Below are 23,896 nucleotides of genomic sequence, written 5' to 3' on the forward strand. Positions count from 1 at the left end.
CTTCCAAGTTTAGCACCTGGATGTCTTGGAACTGCATATAAATGTGTAAAGTTAATGGACAGAACTAGGAGGGAAGGGATTCTTGACATGCTCTACAAAAATCCTCATTTCTCTATAACCACTGAAGCAAATTGAATGGGATTTTCTGTAAGATGTGGGCAATGACTTATAGTTTCATACACTAAAATTGTATTTGGATTGATTTGCTATTTTTAAAGATATCATTGCGGAAGGCCTGTAATTTTTTAGGGGGATATAACGATTTAGCCACTTTCATCTACATGACAACAGTAAAAAAAAGCTCTGACCACTTTTGCATCTAGTCTACACACTCTGCTGCTTTTACAGGCTACAATGAACTTATTTCTTATCAGCACATACATGTACTCCTTCATCCCCCATCTAAACTCCCAAAAGAATGAACCCACCCCCTTACTCCCCTCTCCCCCTCAAAAAAAAAACAAACAAAAAGAGAGGAAAAAAAATACTACAAAAATCCATATTGCTACATATTATGACTTGAGCACTATCTATCAAGGTAGCCACGAGGATCAGAAATTTACAGCCATGCGTACGTGTTTGTGCAACTGTCCGTCCATCCGACTTGTGGACAGACTGGTCCATCGGGCGGCCACGCGGTCAAATATTGACTCCAGCATACGTGGTGTGTGCAGTCGGTGCACGGAGAATACATTAACCCAGTTTGTGGTAGACCATGTATAATGTGTAAACTGTGCAGTACATTGCACTGGGATTTCTTCTCCCAGACTTCCCATCTCCACGGAGGAACTGACAGAATGAAGATCTTTACAATCTTGTGAAAACTTGAAACATTTTCCAGAATTATTTCTAACCCCCCTCCCCTAGAAAAAACAACAACAAACAAACATAAGAGTAACAGACATTATCCTCTAAAAAGTTATTAAGAACAATTCATATGCATTACATGCATATAATAAACTAGGGTAAACATCAAAATGTAAATTGTATGCACTCATTACATTTTGCATATAAATATTAATTCTTGTGGGTATTAACCGCTCCACACCCCTACTGAATGGATACAGCCCCTATCAAATACTTTGCAATGGGTGACAATCCCTTTTAACTCCCACGGAGAGCATGGTGCCCAGTTTAACAAATTGAGATCCTAACCCCCTAGGCATGCTACCTGCCAATTTTGGTGAAAATCCACAATGTTTTTAAGAAGATGATGATGAACATGTACAATTTAAGTCCCCATCCTCACCCCCCCCCCTCCGAGACAAGGGGGGAGGGGGCACCCCTGATTGCACCATGAACAAACTTGAAACAACAGTTAATTTACTAACTCATAGTATTAACTTAGCTCTATCACTTCTGGTTCTACAGAAGATTTTTTTAAACATTCTTAATTTTGGAGGGTTGGGCCCCACTGAGGCATGGTGCCCATTTGAACAAACTGAGATTCTTTCCCCCTAGGGCTGCTATCTGCCAATTTTGGCAAAATCAGTCTTGGGGTTTTCAAGAAGAAGATGAAAATGCAGAAAGTTTATGCACGATGCAGGACACACACCAGCCGCAAGATGAAGAGTGATTGCAACGGCTCACTTGAGCCTTCGGTTCAGGTGAGGTAAGAAGCAACATTCAGGGCTTTTGCTTATATACTTATGAAAAAAAAGAGAAAAAGAAAAACCTTCCTAAGAAGTGGAATTCTTTTAAACTCCACAATCTTATTCCTTTTTTTGCCATTGCAAACACTCAGTCCCTGGCTCACTAGTTTTATTACCATTTTGTTTTTGTGTGTGTGTGTCACATGACAGGACTCATTAAAGGTTCTCTAATTCTTCACTGCCTGATGTGAATCAGCAACTTTCAGCCGGGCAAATGAAGCACATAACACCCCACATCTGGTTGGCCAGCTTCTAGGGGCCTGCTAAACATAGAGGACAACAATGTTTAGTTCCTTGTGTCTGGAATGCGGTCTAATTGGTCACCTGTGGATTGATTGTGGCACTCCCCAGAGTTGCGACCCACATAGCAACACTCCCATTAAAGTCACTCTCAACCTGAGCTTGGACAACTCGCAACATTTCTACATTGGCAGACCTTGGAATGAAAACTTCTGGGTGTAAACCAACCAGATCGGGTGATAAGTAGGCTGGGAGTTGGTCGTTAAGGAAGTGGGTTGGTGGGGAACACTGATTATGAGAGATTGATTATAAGAGGGCAAGTCCTTAGTGCATATTCACTACCACAGCCAATAAGGTTAAAGTGAAAACATCATTTCTGGTAAGGTTTTGAGACCCCGTCTTACACCGTTTCATATTTGCTTGCAATTTATCGAAAGGGCCTACCAAGAAACTTACCTGGCTGATGCGATTTGCCAGGATGATGAGTTATTTTGGAGTATTTTGAGATGAAAAATAAAAGTTTGTCTACCGACTTTTATTCCAGAAGGACCTAGGCTAACTTGGTTTCAGGGACAAGTCGGCTCTATTTCAGACAGCAGTTCGTGAGTGCCAAATTTTATACATAGGCATACGCTCATTTTGTATGCGCGCCAAAGAGGTTCTTTGATGCGCGTTGTATCAACTCGGCCCATAACTGCGACCAGCCAGTTATGCGAAGCACTCCCTTAGTACAACACTGTACAATCCAGAGAGACAACTCGGCCCGCCGTCAAAGCGAGGCTGAGTTGTCCCCAAGTCTGAATTAGCCTGAGATGACCCCGTTCTGAGATTGCAAACCTTTTTGCTTAAAATTTCGCATTTTCATTGTTACCCAACCAACACCTTGTTATTACAGCGTTATTCCACATATTTCTTAGGCATACATTACATTTTGGAGCAAAATTCGACAATTCTGCAAGCATAAAAGAACTATGTTTTGCCTTTAACCCATAGTGTGCCTTTGAGTGTGGACTGGCACAGGAAACCCACATTCATTCTGCTTGGTTGACTTTGATTCAAATTGAAAAATTTCTTTGGAGTCAACACAATTTTCATAGCCAATGAACCCGTTTCCCACATCAATCCAAGTAGTACTTACTCCGCACCTCTATTAAAATGCAAACATCCACTTTCCCAAAGCATTTAAAGTTCATGTTCTGCCAGCTCCAGAAATGCTTACAGTGCAGTTTGCTTTGCAAAATGTGAAAACAGTACAAGAACTAGAAATGTCACTATGGCGACTGGTATGCCTCCGCCATAATGCCTGATTCTCCTAAGAGGTTTTTAGTATGTTTTAACAATGTGTGATGACAGTTTAACATAATTAGCAAAATATTGAAATGACATGATTGTCACAAATGTGTTGAAGGTTTGCTTTCCTTGAACTAAGTTTAATTGGATGAACGGCTACATTTTCTAAGAGAGGATGTATTTGGGGATTTGAGGTTTTTTTACTTGACTTTTGACTCTAAAGTTTTATACGCACTGAGTAATTTTCAAGGGATGGAGAAAAAGTATTATTTCAGTATAGTAAATTGTTAGCATTTTAACCTGCCCCTTGACCTTTGACCCTATGACCCTAATATTCCTAAGAGAATCACTGTCAGGCAGAACACGCATAAATATGTACTAAGTTTCATGATGATACCTTCAGCCACTTCCTACATATGGAAGAAGTGAAATTTACCACTTTCACATGACCTTTGACATTTTCTGACCATTGACCTTTTTGGCAAAAGACTTCCCAGAGAATCTCTATCGTGTAATACATGCATACACTAAGTTTCAAGAAAAAACCTGCAACCATTGCATAAATACAAGGGAGAAAAGTGAAATTTTGAGGAGTTAATCTTGACCTTCGACCCCTGACCTTTGACCCCCAAATTCCCTATATATTCACTTCCAGTCAGCAAATGCATATGTACTAAGTTCCATGAAGATACCTTGAACCACTTCCGAGATATAGAGAAAAAAAAAAGAAATTTTAACATTTTCACTTGACCTTTGACCTTTGAACTTTGACCTCATGACCCAGCACTCTATACACCTAGAGAATCTTCATTTAGTAGTACATGTATACACTAAGTTTAAGAAAATACCTTCAGGTATTGCATGGATATGAGGGAAATAGTGAAATTTTGAGCACTTGACCTTGACCTTGACCTTTGACCTTGAGCATGTGCACCCAAAAGTTGATAGGCACAATTTTGCCCACTCATACATACACATGCCAAGTTTCATTAGGATACCTCAAACCGTTTTTCAGTTACGCTGTCCACAAAATCGATTACGGACGGACGGACGGATGGACGGAAGGACGGAAGGACAGACAACCCGAAAACATAATGCCTCCAACGACACTTCGTGGCGGAGGCATAAAAAGCTCTGGACAGTGAAGATTTGGCAGGTTTTTGTGACACAAGATTTAAAACCAGGAAACCGCCCTCATTGCACACTGTCGCCACACTATTTGGGACACACACCAAGAAAAGCACTGAATGTTGTGATTTGGTCATGTGAAAAAGTCCAGCTAGCATGTTTGCTTTGGACAAAGGAAATTCTGAGCTGTGTCTGAACAAACATGAAGATGACATTATCCAAAGTGCATCTGGTTTAGCTTGTGACCAACTGATGCTATGCACCTTTGTTTAACCCGTTTAGGACGGTTTAATTTTGCTACAGCACGCGTTTCCCATAGACACCTGCCCGAGTATACTCGGGACTCGTCCTCAACGGGTTAATTAACCCATCGAGAATGAGCTGATTTTGCTATTTCACACATATTTCCTATAGACACCTGCCCAAGTATACTTGGGGCTAGTCTTCAATGGGTTAACACACTTTAAATTTTTGCTCCTTGTTTCATCGTGCAATCCCACAGCATGTTTAAGTTGGCTTTAATATCATAAAATCAAACAGGATAGTGGAGCTTTGGTCAAAATAAGGCTAGTTATTCTAAAATTCCTACACAGTCTGGGAGACTTGGCAGTATCTACTGACACTTGTTCGAACAGATGAAACATCAACTTGAACCCATTCCATACAAGAAACTGAAATCTCCATAAACTTTCAACAGGCTCCATAAAGTTCTTTAGATATTTAACAGGGGTTCATACAAGGAAGATATGGGGTGGGGGGAGGGAGCTTAAATTGAAAACCTCAAAGCATGGTTACTTTTTTTTTTTGGGGGGGGGGGGAGGGCCTCAAAATGAGCGATTTTCCTTTCACACCCTAACTGAAGGATGAAGACTTGGCATGCCATCCTCGCAAGGTCACTAGAGGTCGACAAAAGCTGCTAATGAGCTGACAATTTGCCAGAAAACATGTCCCTAGGCACCTTATATAGCCTGGTCACATAAACTATGTAGCCTTCCTTCAAGGAAAATGAGCAAAATTGTTTCCCTTTCCCCCTCCTTTGATTTCAAAAGGGAGACTTGGTAAAAGCAATCACTTAAAACAAAAACAAAAAAACGATAGAATCATATGAGACCCATGCACTTACAGCCTGGTTGATTATGTAGGCACACCAGTACATTGTACATACGCAAGCTTTCCTTGCTAACTCTACATTTTGCCTATCCCCAGAACTGATACTGACATATCAGATTCAGAAGTGAAATACATCTACAGATGCAGAATGAGATTATGCCAACCTCTCTATTAAGGATGCATTTACCTAAAAAGATTTCTGAGGCAGAATCATGATCCTATTTCTAAATGTGTTTTGAGGCATTTTCAGGCAATAGATAAATGCAACCGTGTTTTCAAATGTGTTTAGAAATGCTGATTAGAAATGCCATTCAAAGAATGAGTTGAAATGCATTTGAGACCACAATCGCCTTTTTGTGAGTAGAGAAACGAAATGCCATTTTGAAACACATTTATAACACAGAGCTTCCTATCCACTTTCAGCTCTTTCCGTTTGCGGACAAAAGCGTGCACCATTTGTGTTTTCTACACAGTGTTTGTGCATGAATGACAAAGCCATGTTTGGTGGTACACAGTTGACCTTTACTTCCTGGGTCGCATGGCACAGAGTAGCTGCGCAGTGACAACACTCGAATCAGGATAATATGAAGGTTAAGACAAATGCAAGATGCAGCACCTCCAGAATCACATTTCAAACCACCTCCGTAAATGCCATTCTAAAAGCATTTTGAAACGAGTTAGATCAATACAGCCACTGACATATCAGATTCAATAGTATGATACATTTAGAAGGAGTTTATCCCAGCCTCTCTCAGATTAGATTTCTAAGTCTAAAACTGTACAGTTGAACCTCTATTATCCGGCCTCCCTTTATCCGAATCTCTCTATTATACGGACGCAATCTCGCCGTGATTTTTTTTTTTTTTTTTAAATAATTACAGGAGGAAAGGGGGATTCCCAACTCCTTGATAACTCCTACACAAACACACATGAATTACATATTACTTCCAACATTAACATACACCTCTATTTTGGGGTCTGTTACTGAGTGTAACAATGAAAAGGTTGCAGTATACACATTACTACATGTGGTACTACAATGGGCTATATCAGTACGACCTACATGTGTATGTATATGTACATGTATAAAGCATTGAGTCTCCCGTATCCGGCCAAATCCCTTATCCGGATGAGCCCCGGTCCCGACTTGTCCGGATACGAGAGGTTCAACTGTATTTTAATTTTCCTGAAATCACTGCCTTCTTTCTTTCTCTCCACTCCTGTCTTTCTTCTCTTCCTCTCTCTATCTCTTTATGTCTTCATAAGTCTGCGTGCCAGTCCTTGGACACTGGCAGACGCAAGGTGAGGAGAGCTGCATCCACATCACTGTCGTCATGGCGACAGGCACCGGGGCAAGTTGCCTGCTCCCAGTGATTGAGGGAGGAGAGAGAGTGTGCAGCTTCAAAGGACATAATCCGCGTCCCGCATCACTCGCCAAAAATAGAGCAGCCGAGGAGGAGACTCGGACAAGGATGATGCAGCAGATGCAAGACAATCAGGAGGAAAAAAAGAAGAAGAAGAAGAAGAAAAGAGACTATGGAAGAATGAGAGACAAAGAAGTAGAAAAGAAGGGTAAGATGTTTATGCAGGGATGGGAAATTGGTAAATCTGTCTCATTCCGAGTCATTGCCATTTTGTCGCAGAGTTGGCGCAAAGCATCGATCTTGGCCTCTGCTGGTTGCAAATAAGAGATGCATCAATATTGGCAGCAGTGATGCCAAGTTCATGACGTCATGTGTGCACTTACAAACCATGATTTCTTTACTCACACGGATTTACGCATGGCTTGAAAATACAGCAATTATGATTAGCTCACTTTACTCATATTCAACATTGTTTACACCTGAAAAAAAAATCTCATCAAAAAATACAAATAGATATCATACTGTTCTCTTGATATAAACACAAAAATATAGATATAAAACTGACATTTTCTTCTTTTTCAAAGGGGGGGGGGGGGGGTGACTGTTGCATTTCTAAAATCATACTTTAATTGGAATTACATCAGAGAAAGTATGCAAAGCATCACCTTTCTATAACTGTGCTTATGTCCTGAAACTAAAGACCTGACATGTCTTGGCATAACCTGAGTGAGTGTAAGCTACGTCTGTTTAATGTACAGTTAGTAAGGAATCTGTAGAGAAACTTATCAGCATAGTTATGAAGGTGCTGAGGTGCCCTGTGTATCACCCCTAAAAGTAATAACAACGCTAAATGTAATATCTACACTAAATGTTATACACCTTAACCCTAAATATAATAACAACGCTAAATGTAATATCCACCCTAAATGTAATACACCTTAACCCTAAATGTTAGAACAACCCTAAATGTAATACATTTTGACGCTAAATGTAATAATCGAGTCAACCCTAAATGTAATAATCGAGTCAACTCTAAATTCAATACATTTTAACCCTAAATGCAATAACTGGAGACAACATTAAATGTAATACATGTCAACTTTTTGTTTTATCTGCAAATGACAAATTATGCCTTTAAGTCCCATGGGATCGACCTGACCCATTATTCAAAGCAACTCTGTAGCTCCTTTCATTAGCATAAGATTGATTCCTGGCAAGTTTCCTGAAAAGCTAATGATCCACTTTGAAGAGGATGAAAATTGAATTTTATCTCTTGGTCCTACTCCAACTTCTTATTCCCTGGAGTGCTCAATTGGGCCATCACTGTCAGAGTCACATATTAGGCCCGTTCACAAACAACGAAAATTGAAATTTCAATCGCGATCCAAATTTCGATTTTTTTTCGACCGTTCATACACAGGGAAAAATCGCACTTCGCAGCAAGGAAAGAACGATCAGTGGCCAAACTGCGCATGCGCGAATCTTGCATGACTGAAGACTGACCCCGCAGTCCCAATAGAGTTTCGCACGCGCTACGAACGATGGGATTAAAAATACCGATTTCCGAATCTCGATCGCGCTCACACACACGCCGCTTGGCAAAATAATCGCGATTATTCTGAAAAATCGCACTAATTGTGCGAGTTGGATCGCGGTAATTAGTGAGATTTTTCTGTCCACACTGGAAAAAAATTCGAAATTTTGATCGCGATAAGAAAATCGATTTTTGAATCGCACTTTTTCCCTTGTGTGTGAATGGGCCTATTGTACACCATGCACATCAAAACATATTGCAATGCAAGACATCTGAGCTGTACTACTTTTGGCTACGAGGAAGATCTCTTCAATGCCAACACTTTTTGGTCTTTGGGGTCCTGTCTCTGATGGGCCCCTATGGGTGCTACCTTCAACCTTTTTAACCCGTTGAGGATGAGACCTGAGTATACTCGGGCAGGTGTTTATGGGAAATGCGTGTTGTAGCAAAATCAAACCGTCCTCAACCTGTTAAAAAGCTTTGCATGCCCTACCTCTACAAATGATTCCTGCTGAGTTGGATCAAAATTAGTTCGTGGGTTTTGAAAGGAGACAAAAATGTTGATTTTTATACAGATATTGCTTGATGCAAAATGGACAATTCATGGACAAAATGTGGTTGTAATAACTCACTTGAGCCCTTGGCTCATATGATATGGTAGGAATAAAGTTCACAGAGAGATATATAGGATCAAAGGATGACACTTTAGAAACTGTTTTTAATAGAGGGAATAGCATCCACCATGTGTTACTCCCATGGGGTATAACAATATGGAAAATAAATATATCTCAAAATCATTGTGCGTGACAACCTCATGTGTCAGTTGTGTACATTTAATCAGAGATGACAGAATTTATTAAAACTCCTTCTACTTGTAAGGAAAAATGACCTGCAATGCACATACATCCTTACTAAAATCCAATCATAGCATTAATGCTATGTCAACTGTCAAAAGCGATGGCGCTGTCCGGGTCCATCAAAAGTGATCAGGTACATCTTAGCTTCTCATGCGTGCAGTCAAAGTATCATCTTCACCGTACATTCAGGAGAATCGTCATCTCTGAACGAATTTTGACCTTTCCCCATCTTAATCCTTTCACAGATAGATCAGCTGAGGGGGGATTTATGAAGTCAGGGATGACCTGGTTTGAAATGTCATTCATATTGGGCTTAAAGCTCCTTGAAATCTCCACAAAAGGTCAGGTATGTGAAAGCAAAGCACCCAGCTCCCCTTCCTTTAACTTAGGTAAAGGACTATAGGCTGGCCAACACAGACTCTGCTGACAATACAAACCGCCCATCAACATCATTGAGTGAAAGTATATTTTCATCTTTTAGTCCTCTGACAAATACTCTGGAAACCAACAACATGGTAGAAGTTGCAGAAACTTGAAATGAGTCAACACAATGCAGCAGTTTACCTCAAAATACAAAAACTGTAATTTGATATCACACTTTTGAGAGCAACCTTAGGGTGCATTTAATCTACAAATTTTCTGATGCATAATCCCCATTAAAAATATGTTTGAGACACATTTTGGCAATATACGTGTATGTATATAAATATACATTATATATAGATGTACATACAAATGCAACTACATTTTCATTTTTTGTGGTTAGAAATACTGATCTGGAAGGGCAATTTGAAATGTGTTTGTGCCACAAACACCCACACTGTAAGTACATGAAGAAGATGAACAAAAAGCTATTTGAAAGAATGTGTTCATATTGCATGCCTTAAGCCCTTTTTACACTTGTGTTTCTTAACCCCGGACTTTCTCTGACCCAGGACTATCGTTAGTCCCGTACCAATTCTTTCAGCTTTTTACACTGGCCAATTAGTCCCGTACTATCTCTTGTCCGGGGCTAAGGAGAAAACTGACCTTTTTACACTCGTATTTCTTAGCCCCGGCCTTTCTAAATCACATGAATATTCATGATTACGCTGTGCACTGTACACGTACATGCACGCATGGCAGCACTTGATTACCTCGTTTCTGATTGGTCAGTGGGGGTCGGACTTCGTCTCCGTCGCTTAGCCCCGGATTATTTTTTCGTTCTGTTTACACTCACTTGCTTGGCACCGCAATTGCGGTGCTAGCACTGCAATTGCGGTGCTAACCCTGCTCTTTTGCAGGGCCAGATAGTACGGGATTATCGGTGGGGCTAGCCCACTTTGGCAAAAACGAGTGTAAACAGAAAGTGGGCTAAGGATAGTCCCGTACCAACGGTGGGGCTAAGGCCCCCCCCTTAGCCACACCGTTGGTACGGGACTAAGCAAAAATTTACAAGTGTAAAAAGCCCTTTAGTTGACCACTAATTCCTGGGTCAAATGAAGTAAAGCTGCTGCTTTCTGTAACAACTCCCGATTCGTGATCATAAATGCAGCATCCCCAGAAACCTACTTCAAGTCACATTCATAACGCTTTTTGAAAAGTGTTTTGAATAATGGTTCTGTCTTTCGAGTTAAATGGAGCCTTACTTTTCAGGCCTATGGCATTTACCATAGAAATCCAGTGAATAAGCCCATAGTGAACTGTACATTGCTGCAACCAGAAAAGTGGTCCTTCTTAGACAAAAAGAGTACATTTTCTTTTCAACCTCGTTTGTCCGCCGGCAAGACATATATTCTTTAAAAAAAAAAAAATCCAACCATGACAATTACTATTTTTTAATAAAGTACTAAAAATTTACTACAGGGCAAGTCCAAGATAATGTCCCCTCAGATGCTCAAAATTCATCTTGATTTTATCAAAAAGTTATTGATATCATGTTGTAGCCAAAGAGTTAAATCATATATTTCCAGCAAAGAAAATATTGAATTATGCAAATTTATGCAAGAAATATGGCCTTGATTTGCATAAATCAAAAACAAACCTTACGTATGGGACAAATTATAAATATTCATCTAAAATCAGTTGAATTTGTCCTTGACCTAGTTCCTTTATGGACATGACCCCTGTATGAGTTAGTATAATCTGCAATTGGTAAGACAAGGTCAGCACATTAATTATGCAAATTATGCACTTTCCCAGAACATAGTGTCCCATACGTAAGGATTTGAGTATGTTTTTTTAAGTTTTTTCTGAAGATTTGTAACATTGACCAATCATACTTTAGGAAGTTCTAATTTATTCATGTCAACTCCAGATTAGCAAAACTAAATGAGGAAATTTAATTAGTCCTTCATCTTATAACTAATTAAAGTTTGCTTACGTATGGGACAAATGCCTTACGTATGGGACATTACATGCAAAGTGAATGGGAAAACCGCCTTTTGACATGAATGCTATATGTCCTTACATTTGTTTGGTTAATGGTTATCTTTGCACCTACTCTGAAGGAAATGTCTATATATCTGCCTCTCCTACTCAGTTGACCTCAGGGAGAGTGTAAGAACAGCATTATTGAGTCATTCTATGATTAAGAAAGGAAAATAAAGAATATTCATTTATACTTGTATTTTCTTATTTTCATTACAGGCTGTGCAGCTGGTCTTAAATTAACATTCCCCGTTAACATTTTGATATTGGACATTTTCTTAATTCAGTTATCATTTTCAACTTTACCTCTCTACAAAATGACTTTGTCCAAGAATGGGATTCTCTGAGTGTCATTTTAGGTGCAGTACACTGTTCAGCATGTACCACAGGTTGTACAGCCTCAAAAGCGAAATCAAAACAATTGTGCTTATGGCGCTCATCAATGACAACATTATAGGTCTTACTGAAAAGAAAAATCACTTAAGGTGTGAGCAGGTAACTTTGTCATTACTAGAGTTGATAGCAAAGGAAAAACCCTATGAGAATACTTTTTATTTTGATATGATTGTTAATATTTCAACTGCTCACCCTCAGAATATGTCATGACTTTAACATCAAGGTCATGAACATGATTTCTGAAAATCCTGTAAAATGAAGACTATAGTTTACATTTGCTATAAACCACAATATCAATACTGGTTCTGTGGTTGGAGTGCTAAAAACACAAATTACACAAACAAATAGGGAATTCAATATTCTTTTCTATTTTGTGTTTGAAGAGACAGATGTGCTCTGAGACACCTTCATCAACTCATACTTACTTTGTACCCCACATCTACACAATTATCAACATACATTGCAATCTGGTAGTGTATGATCAAATGAGGTTATTAGAATTTATTCAAAATTGTAATTTGCAGATCAGTGAGTAACTTAAGTGTTTCAAATCTAGATTTGAATGTGCAAATGATAATCTTTCCTGTATCGCTACACAAGCATGTATGTATGTACAAAGTAACACAAATTTTGTCGTCTTTGGTTTCATAGACACGAAGCCAAGCAATTTGAAAAAAAAAAAAAAAACAGCATTGGTACATACATTCTTCTATCTCCTTGAAATCTAAAACTTTCATTAAAATTTGATTGATTTTGCAGTTCAGCTAAAATTCACATGGCAAAACATGATGATTACAGAGCAAAATGAAGTACTCTTGTTGTTGTTGTGTTTTGTGCTGCATTTCAAACAATTATAAAAGCTTTATAAAAACTCAGACAACTTGCAAGGTAAGCCTAGAGCTACTGAAAGTACCCACTTCAAACTGTATTTGCAAATTACACTGTACATGACATTTGATTCTAAAGTTGAAATTATCAAGACTACAAATTAGTTATTGTACATGTACATGTATGCTATATCAAGGTCACAAGCTAGAATTCGCTCATTTTTTTTTTCATTTGATGAAAAAATATTGACTAGAGTAATTACAAATGGGCTAGAAATAGAGTGTCAGTACACTATATCTGGTATGCAGACATCATGAGGACAGTGTTAATGCATGACGGAATCCAAACTAAGACATTTAATTGTAAATTGGTAATTACTTTTATTTGTTTTATTTTAGCTTTTGCTAGGTACCTGAACCAGGAAAGTACCCACTTAGAAGTCTATTTCCTTTGTTACATGTTGTAGCATGATTTGTGGAACTGAATATGACACTATGGGGAAATTTAAAGTCATTCCCATGAATGCATTTGTGCACTAAAGACAAATGTCCCATACGTAAGTTGAGCCATGTCCCATACGTAAGGTGTACTTTCGTTAATTAAACCAACTTCATGAAAATATGCTTTATTCTTTTGCAGTGAAACTTTGCTGGAAGATACTTCAGTATTGTACCTTTCTTCACTTCCAAACAGAACTTGATCAGTAAGGTACTTTCAGAGAATTTTCAGTTCAAACTTTATTTTGAAAAATCCAGTTTTTCTCTGGTCCCATACGTAAGTTGGCATATTTTTCTTAATAAAACCATTAACCCAAGGTCAAATGACATCAAACTTAAACACAATATTCTTCTCAGGGATACCAGTCCTCCTGATGATAAACAATAAAATCCAAGTGCTCCTTCATTACTTTTCAGAGGTTTGAAATCTCTGAATGTCCCATACGTAAGGTGCGCGATATCTTGGACTTGCCCTACAATGTTAATTAATCTGACAGAAGCAGGGTGAATTTTACAGTATTTTGCATGGATTAAGACATACTATTGATATGACGACCATTTGTAACCGGCGACAACGGTTTCAGGCAAAAGTCGGGAATTTTGAAAATTCATTTTTTCACTGAATCACATTGCCCATTTCCTAAGCTTTGCATTGATATAAAACACTTGTATTCTTCGGCACCATAAGTGGGCATAGAAAGAGAAATAAAATGCACTTTTTAAGTTGTTAGCCTGACAAAATTGCGAGAAAACAGGCTTTGAAGATTCACCTCTTTCTCAAAGACAATGTCCGAGCGGCGATGCGAGGGGAGAATCACCCATCCATACGATGGTGCCAATCGATGTTAAGCTCCGCCTCTAGCAACGACATCGCCTTCTGATTGGCTCACTGAGAGAGTCAAATTTCCCGGGCACCTTCCTCGGAGCTCAGCGTATGGAGCCAAAAAACAATGCGTTTCGCTCGGGTTTGTTTACAGGACGTCTTTCAACATGGCGAATACGATAATTGCACGTACAGCTGTATGGTGTACATGTACATGTGTATTTGGTGCACGCATTACGCAATGGCATCTACACGCCATGACCGTGTGCATGTAACAGGAGCGGTGGCGAATCCACACTTTTACAAATTGCGTTTTCATTGTGGTTGATTTGTTTATATCACTGGCGACCCTTTTGAAGGCAAGGGTCACGCTTCCTGTTTGTTTTGCTTTTACAAGACATGCACATGTTGCTTTGTTCGGTGGTGCTAATTAAATTAAAAGAAACAAACAAACAAACACGACTCGTTAGTTTGTTGCGATCTTGACGTGTAGTACTTGAATATAATTAGTCACATGTGACCGCTCCTTTCCTCTCATCTACCTTCCATTGAGTCAGTCTGCTGTCACAATTTTTACTACATGTACAAGTAGACAAATTTGAGAATATCTAGTTTTCTTTTCACACGGTTATTAAATGTCATGCTGCATGATTTTTGTTTCACTTCCGTTGTCGAACATTGCGGTAGAATAGTTTGGATAGAAAGCCAAACGAAGAGCACGCACTACAGAGCGAGCGTATGTAAACCACTATAGCAAGAACAATGGAGCATGTAATCGTGCACGCGTGGACAAAGCATTCCCCAAACGCTGCAACTGGTGTCTCCGAAAGCCGAATTATGTAAATGTATGCGACGCACCGGCCAATCGCATGCGAGACCCTTCGCCGTAGCAACGCTGGGGATATTGGCGCGGCGTTCGAAAGAAGCTCGAAACTGACGAGTGCGATCCAACATAGGGTGCTTAAAATTCCATTTTCGATAGGAAAAACCTAGTCTTATGCTATGAAATTTAGTGTAGATGTAGAAAACATATCAAAGATTCGATTTCTGCAAAAAACCTAAATCGACAAAAATAATGGTCAAAATCTTTGTACCCCGCCTAGGAGGGAATTTGCTCTTGCGACTTTTGCCTGAAACCGTTGTCGCGGGTCACATTTTATTCTTTATTTCTGAGGTACAACTTCAATTCCTACCAAAGATTTAAAAATGGCAGGAAACATGGTATTGGTCTCATATTGTTTTTACATTGTACACAGCCATAACCTTTGACCTTTCAAAAACTAATCAATTCAGCAAAAATACTTAGGCCTAAATTATATATTATACACATCTGACAGTTTTCAAATTGGAAAAACTTTTAAACACAGCCTTTAATAATCAATACCAAGGTTCTCATGAAATTTTCATGCTTGTTGTCCCCTGTTTGGCCAAGGTAGATCAATCCACCCTCTTTACTGGGGAAGGAGAGAACAAGAGGCAATATTTAGCTCTTTCCAGAGGATATCACATTACCCCTCGCCAAACTCTGGTCTGGAAAAGGAATTGTATCCCAGTCTGAACGGAAACTGGGTGATTTGGGTCGGTTTAACCTTGACCTTAATACCCCCCAGTCCAGAACTACTATGACAATGATCTGCCTTTTCCCTGAGTGTTTTCACACTGACAAATGACCTTGTTTGGATTTCCATTTCTGAAAATTATTTCTAAACATGTTAAAGCAGTAATGATTTTTTTCAGCCGCAAAAGCAAAGAACATACCATACAAATTATAATAGTTGTGTCACACGCTTCATAATCTGTCATTCCAATGCACAACTCTTAAAGAGCTACATATCTAAATTAAAGGACAAGTTCACCTTCATAAACATAAGGATTGAGAGAATGCAGCAATATTAGTAGAACACATCAGTGAAAGTTTGAGGAAAATTAGACAATCAATGCAAAAGTTATGAATTTTTAAAATCTTTGTGTTGGAACTGCTGGATGAGGAGACTACTACAGCTTGTGATAACATATGCATACAACAGTATAAATAAAATGTAAGGAAAATTCACATATTTTCACTTTTTTTTTGCATAATAAAAGAGCACTTGACTTGCCTTCTTCGAAAGGCAATGGGAATAATATTACCCATAACATATGTCAGTAACGAGTCAAGGGAATGTGTACTTTTTTCAAAAGATGAAATTTTGTGAAATTCTCTTTATATTTTCCTTATATTGTTGTACGCATGTGACATCATACACTGCAGTAGTCTTCTCATCCAGCGGTGACTGCACAAAAACTTCAAAAATTCATAACTATTGAACGGATTGTCTGATTTTCCTCAAACTTTCAATGATGTGTTCTACTAATATTGCTACATTCTCTCAATCCTTATGTTAATGAAGGTGACCTTGTCCTTTCAATACCGATATAGTTTTTATGTCTCATGGCAGTCAAGAGATTTAAAAGAAAATGATGCCAAAAGTGCAAACTTGAAGGTGCAAACTTGAAGATGCAAATTTCACAAATGTTCAAAATCTGAAAATTATACGCTCACAACAGAAGTCACTGTTACAGGAATGTACTCTTGACATGTTCACATTTTGTCATCTGAAGAAGATTGTGTATTTGGACATGGCTGGATTCCTATTTCCTCTGGGATATCTGGCTTCTTGTATCACTTCCTCTATCTCTAAATCTGTCTGTCTGTTTGTTTATCTATGTATCTATCTATTCCACTCAAAGATGAGAACCCCTTCAAAAACAAGCATTCATTATTCAGAGTAAATTTCAGATATTTTCTCTGCCATCACTCAGTGCTTGCCATCATACCTGCTCCGACTCCGAGTTTAAAGAAAGGGGGACAGGAGAGGAGGGGCTGTGAACTTTGACCCGGTAGGCGTGTCAGAGAGTACGCGTAAATTAACATGTGGGACTATGAACAAAATTAGACAATGTCAGGCTGCCAGCACTCATTAGCAGTATAATGGATCCACATTAAGCTGGGCGGACTGCTCCAAGCGTCTCGCTGATAACGACCGATGACGTGACAAAGCAATCACGGGTGACATAGGATGAATGGGTTTACCATCGACGCTGCGCGAACTCCGGCAGGTTACCACCGCTTATGACGCCCAGCCCGGCAGGGGGCGGCGGGGCTGGGATAATCAGGCGTGAGGAGGCAGGCATGAACTCATCAATCCAATTCCCTGGGATGCCTCCCTTTAAAACACACGACATGATTGCTTGGGAGCCCTTTTAACTTTTCCCATGGTTGCAGAATAAACCCAGAAATGGAGCTGCCGGCGAAGAAACACCTAAAAACTAGATATATTGCTACGGCGACTGATATGCCTCCGCCATAATGCATGGTTCTCCTAATAGGTCTATAGTACAATGTCTTGACAATGTGTGATGACAGTTTCACACAATTGGCAAAATATTAAAATGACAGGTTTGCCACAAATGTGCTGAATGTTCACTTTCCTAGAACTAGGTTCAATTGGATGAATGATTAAAATGTCAGAGTGCAGGTATTTGGGGAACTGATGATATTTACTTGACTTTTGACCCTTTTATAAGTTTATGCATTGAGTAATTTTCAAGGTATTGAGAAAAGTATAATTTCAGTATCAAATGGGAAAATAGCATTATCTAAACCTGGCCTTTGACCTTTGACCTCACAGTTCCAAAGAGAATCACTGTTAGGTTGAACATGCATAAATATGTAAGTTTCATGATGATACCTTGAGTTACTTTTGAGATATGGAGGAAAAAGTGCAATTCAGCACTTTCACTTGACCTTTGACCTTTTGACCTTTGGGCAAGAAACTTCCCACAGAATATATGTTGGGTAATACATGCATACATTAAGTTAAAACAAAAACAAAAACCTTCAGGCATATTGCATTTTAAGGAAAGTAGTGATATTTTGAGGAGTTGACTTGACCTTTGACCCCCCCGACCTTTGACCCCTGACCCCAACTTCCCTAGATAATCACTGCCCATCGGTACAAGCATATATACTAAGTTCCATGAAGATACCTTGAACCATTTGCGAGAAAAACATGAAATTTCAATTTTTTTTTCACAAAATAACCTGTGACCTTTGACCTTTGACCCTGTGACCCTAAAATCCACACAAAGTATTATCCCCCAAGGATATACCCTCATACCAAGTTTGATGTAAAACCACCACATGGTTCTTGAGATATCGACAAAAACAAAACGGGACGGACGGACGGACGGACGGACGGACGGACGGCCCGAAAACATAATGCCTCCGGCCACTTCGTTGCGGAGGCATAAAAAGATGGCATAGCTTAAACGTTTTTGGTGTGTGATAGCTTCAAAATAACTAAGCAATCATAATATATGTCTGTAAATTTGTCAGATGTCCCTTTTAAGGGCATCTCAAAGTAGCTATCTCAGTTACATAAAACACAAGACACAATACTCCATACAGCAATGTAATATTCAACTGGTAGAGTCCTTCAGTAAAATTTGACTCAAAGAGATTTAGACATTTTGAACAGAAGTAAAATGGAGCAATAACAGTGTACAGTGTACATGTAAAACAAAACAAAAACAAAAACAAATATCACTGTAACCTACATCCTTTGATACATACCAATTAACTAGCTGAAGTTGCTTCATTTTTTGCTAGTCACAATATATTCTTCTCTTTCAGTTATAAGTTTTTAACATGACTTCCTTTCTGAGTTCAAAGTTATTTCACTATGTAAATATCACTGAATACTGCAGCAGTCCCATTATGGAAAGAAAAACCTTACCTCAGGCTCTTGCATTTTTGTCTCACTTCAAGAAATTATTCAGTGACCAGGTTCCTCTGATTAAATAACTTAATTTGAGAGTATTTTCTTTCTTGCTGGCATATCAATGCACATTCCAAAATTCCTATAAATAAAAAAGAAAAGAAAAGAAACAAATCACTGACAAGGCTGTTGCTGCCTGGAAAAAGGGTAAAATCAAGTCTTCCTGTAAACGGATTACATTGCTCCTGTTCACGACCTGCCCAGCATAATTTGACTAGTTGGATTATTTCAGCATCACAAAACCCGTCTTCCGTCTACTCCACAAGATATCTATCCCTGTGAATTATAAAGATCCCATCGATCTCGTTCACGGCTCACTGTAGAACAAGTCATCTCTGGCCGCTCAAGACATTATATCGACGCTGAAATTTCGCCACATGTGACTCGATGTGTTACTGCTGCAAAAAAAGTAAAAAATTCATTCACAAAGATTGAGGATAGCTTGGTGAAGTGGAGAACTATTCACAGAGAGTGTCATGACATCAGAGATGATGGTGTGTTACTGCGTTTTGTTTTGTTTTTTGACACGGAAGTATCCAAAGATTTAGATGGGAGTCGTGCCTCCACTACCCCCCCCCCCTCCCCCCCACCGCCACAAGGGGGAATGTATTCATACAGGAGCCTTTCTTTCATATGCAAAAAAAATAAACAAACACACAAATGTGCACTATTTCCTTACTTCACTTCCCTATAGACCTCTATGTACTTCAATGTACAATCAACAATGATAATATTACAAAACAAAGAACATAAAATATTGAAGTGACAGAAAATCAAATCACAAATAAAAATGATATAAATTATATTCCATTGCACAATCAGACGAGAGATGAGACACAAGTATGCTCAAATCACATAGGTAGAGCCTAAATATCATAAATAATACCTATTAAAGGGATCATACAGTTTTGGTTGAGACCTAATTTCAGGTTTCTAACTTATTTTGGTGAGATAATGAGAAACCTTTTATGAAATATGAAAGAGCATGTAATTCTATGAGGAATTCAATGTTTATTTGATAAAAATTGGTTTTGAAATGCCTGAGATATCCAAAAAATAGTGATTCTAATAAAGTGTGGGACCCACACTTTATTACGATCGCTTTGTTGTACTTTGTTTTTGGATTTTTCAGTCATTCCAAACCCGATTTTCATCAAATAAACTTTGAATTGCTCTTAAAAAGGTATGCTCTGTACTATATCATAAGTGATTTCTTGGTATCTCGCAAAAAGTTAAAAGCCCAATTCTCATCTCCACCAATACTGTACCATCCCTTTAAATCCGCTTCTTTCAAAATTAAAAGTGTACCATGCCTGTGATATTATCATGAGCAAACAATGTACGAATCCAACTGGCATCAAAGGAGTCAGCATTTCATTATCCTCTCATGTTTTGTTATTGATTTTGCAGCTCACATGTAGACCTTTATTGTTGATAGTTTTGATCCCCGATTGTCAAGAGGGATAATACCAGCCTTACAAAATCAGTACTTGTTATGCTTTTGGTACATTTACTAAATATACAGGTATAGGTAGGAAGGATGTACCATTGGAGGATAGAGTACAAGAATTTGGTCTAGTTGGAAAAGATATTGGGCAATTATTTGGGAAGAGCTGGAGAAAGGGGTGTTTAATGCATACTGCACAATGTGACTGAGGTGTAGGCCAAGCTACAGTAAGAAACACAGAGAAAACATAATATTGTTCACTACAAGCTCTTTAATGAAATGACACTGTCCAGATTATTTATGGAATATGTTTTATCAGCCTAAAAATTCATGTTTTACAAAGTGAATAAACAGGCTGTTTGAGATGGATGTTGAATGGAGGCAGGTATCCTAGCAACGGCACTGCCAAGGGTTTGACATGGTCTCTCTGTGTGTGTATGAGAATCCAATGTCTGGCAAGAGAAGGGTGAGGAGGAGGTTGGATCATTCCAGGCAAGACGGTTTGTAAGCATCACATGGCAAATCCAATTAAAGGCGAGCGGTGCTGACATGTTTACCAAGCAGCCAGCCCTCCGGAACCGCAGACTATCTTGCGACCGAGAGACGAGATTGCCTTGCGCGTCGTGTCATCGGCCAGAGATCTTCCTTGAAGTGACATTATATCCATATTGTCCTCGCCAACTCGCTGATATCTTGTACAACGGTTTGTCTCTCCTCCAACGGAAGACGATACATTCAGCGTACAATGCACACGCATGTAGCGCAATGTTCACATCCATTATGGAGCTGCTTATGAACTCCTTGCCCCCGTCTTTCAGTCCTGCATCTGCCTCGCAGGTGCACTCATGTTGGGAGTGCAAAATGTGCACTTCACATACATTTAATGTCATAGGATCACACTGTAAACATCTCTTTCCCTCTCTCTCTCTCTCTTCATATATTCATCTCTCACCTTCTCTCTCTCTCTCTTGAGCTATCAATCTATCACTATCTTTCTCTTAATCTGTCTATCACTCTCTCCATGCACAAGTGTACATCTATCATCCTTTATCTCTTTCTCAATCTATCACTCTCTTTCTCCCTGTGTATCATCCATTATCTCTGTCTTTCAATCTATCCTTCTTTTCATATCTCACTCTGTCTATTACACTTACATATATCTCACAATATGTACTAATCTATATCTCTCCGTATATACACCTCTCACGATATATATTACCCTATATCTCTCTGTATATACATCTCTCACAATATATATTACTCTATATCTCTCTGTATACTCTCTATCTCTCTCAACTGTCTATAAATTCAACACGTATCTCTGTCTGATGTTCATCTACTTCTCTCCCTTTCTCTTTATCTTTTCATGGAAGTGACACCACATTTACTATCAAAACACCATAGTGTAAACGTAATCATGGCATTAACGAATTATCTTTTCTTTTCTTTTTTTGTCCTATGATCTCTGAGACGTTGTGCCCTCATTTCTCACAAGTTCACTGAGAATACCAAAGACCAGATGTGGTGCATGCAAAGCAGTAAGCAGAGTGACAGTACTAGGTAGCTCTATCCTGATGTTTGAAATTGGGGATGATTTACTCACGATGCATTTGCCATTCTGAAACGCACATAAACAAAAATATACGCAATTGCATGTTCACATATATATGTTTCATTACAATGACGCATGCGATCTTTGACGCCCCATCTTCAATGACTAATGTTGCCTAATGACTACATCTGTTATGCTAGCAGTTTATCAGCAATACCAATGCAGAAGGCCTACTCTATTCCTTGCTCTATCTACCATTGATGTGAGCTTAGTGCAACCCAAATATGTACCTCCACCAAGGAGGTTATATTTTTGCCCGTGTTATGTTTATGTGTATGTCTTAGTTTTCGGTGGTGATTTGGATCATGATGTGTATCCATGATTTCTTTTTTAAAGAATGCACCCATAATTGCAGGACATATCGTCGCTGGTCACACGAACCGACGAATCCCTCAGGTTTGCGTAAGAATGACAATTCGAGAAAATCGCGTTTGAAGTTAACCCATTTTTGATTGTTTAACACACGCGTCTATGGGGAAAACAAATAATTTTCACAAATGGAATTACATGCTTCTACAAAAGTGATAACTACGTAAAAATTACACCGAATTACACACTGAGAATTTCAGAATATGTAGTATGGAATGTCTACTATCAAAATGATTGAAAATCTCAAAATCGAAAATTTGACCCAAAATCGAGTGATTCGTCGGTTCGTGTGACCGGCGACGATATGATAGTAAACCTATGGCTGCAGCAGACTTTTCCTCTGTCAGAGCTCCTCTAGTTTCATATAATTATGACTGGCCATGCCCACAAAGCAATGCCAATGTCTAACCGCAACGAAGAAAAATAGAATGGCACACATAACTGCTTCTTGCATACACAGAATTGTGCATGTGGGGCACTGTTGTTATGCAAAACCAGAATATTAGACCTTTTGTGTATCTTGACACTGGATTCCTCCTCCCCCCCCCCCCTTAAAAGAATGGTGATTATGGCAGCATAGCTCTTAATCCGTTGAGGACGGGCTGATTTTGCTACAACATGCATTTCCTATAAACACTTTCCTGAGTATACTCGGGACTCATCCTCAATGGGTTAATTGCAGTCTACACTGATTTTTTTTTCCCAAAAAAAAATCTATGACCTCAAAAAGTCAAGTGTTTTCGGTTTCATACAGTCATTTTGTGCTACTATGCCAGGCTGACTGTGTGCACTAGTGTGGCAAAACTAATGTGTGCCCCTATTTACATAGTTTGATACATCTTTTCTCACAGTCCCTACATTATTGACAAAACCATCAAAACCATCAAGAGCCGTCAATTATGAATGCTGTGCGTGTAAATGCAGCTAATAGACTACTGTTTCACGCCAAGGTCAACATTCAGCTGAGTACTGTAGCGTCAATCAAGATACTGGGAACCCTAGCCATCGACAACAAAGAACGATGATCATGATGAAAATGACCTGTGACAATTAATTCATAACCATGTGAATGAAATATGATATGTGCACATTGGTGCAAAAAAGGAATTTTGGCTTCCTTTACAAACAAAATGATTTATTCTTTTCTTTCTTTTTTTTTGGTGTGTTTATACAATCAAAATCATGGTTTCTAGGGCTTTACATAGTTCTACTACATATATACCTAATAATGGTATCACACAATATCATTTTTACTTTTGTATCACTGTAGCTGTATATTTATACTCTCTGTTACGCGTTCCTTTCATAGTGTGCATAAATACAACTGGATTGTACACAATTATCACCAGACTATGAATTTGTATCAAATCATCTTCATGAATGTAGTAATTACATGCTATTACCTTTCAATATAGGAAATATGATTTTTAAATCTTCAGATTCAAAAGACTGTTCAAAGGACAAAATTATAAGAAGTGCACAGTCAGTTTCATGTTTTACAATGAGCAAGTTTACATGAA

The sequence above is a fragment of the Diadema setosum genome, chromosome 12, assembly GCF_964275005.1.
Source record: "Diadema setosum chromosome 12, eeDiaSeto1, whole genome shotgun sequence".
NCBI classification, from domain to species: domain Eukaryota; kingdom Metazoa; phylum Echinodermata; class Echinoidea; order Diadematoida; family Diadematidae; genus Diadema; species Diadema setosum.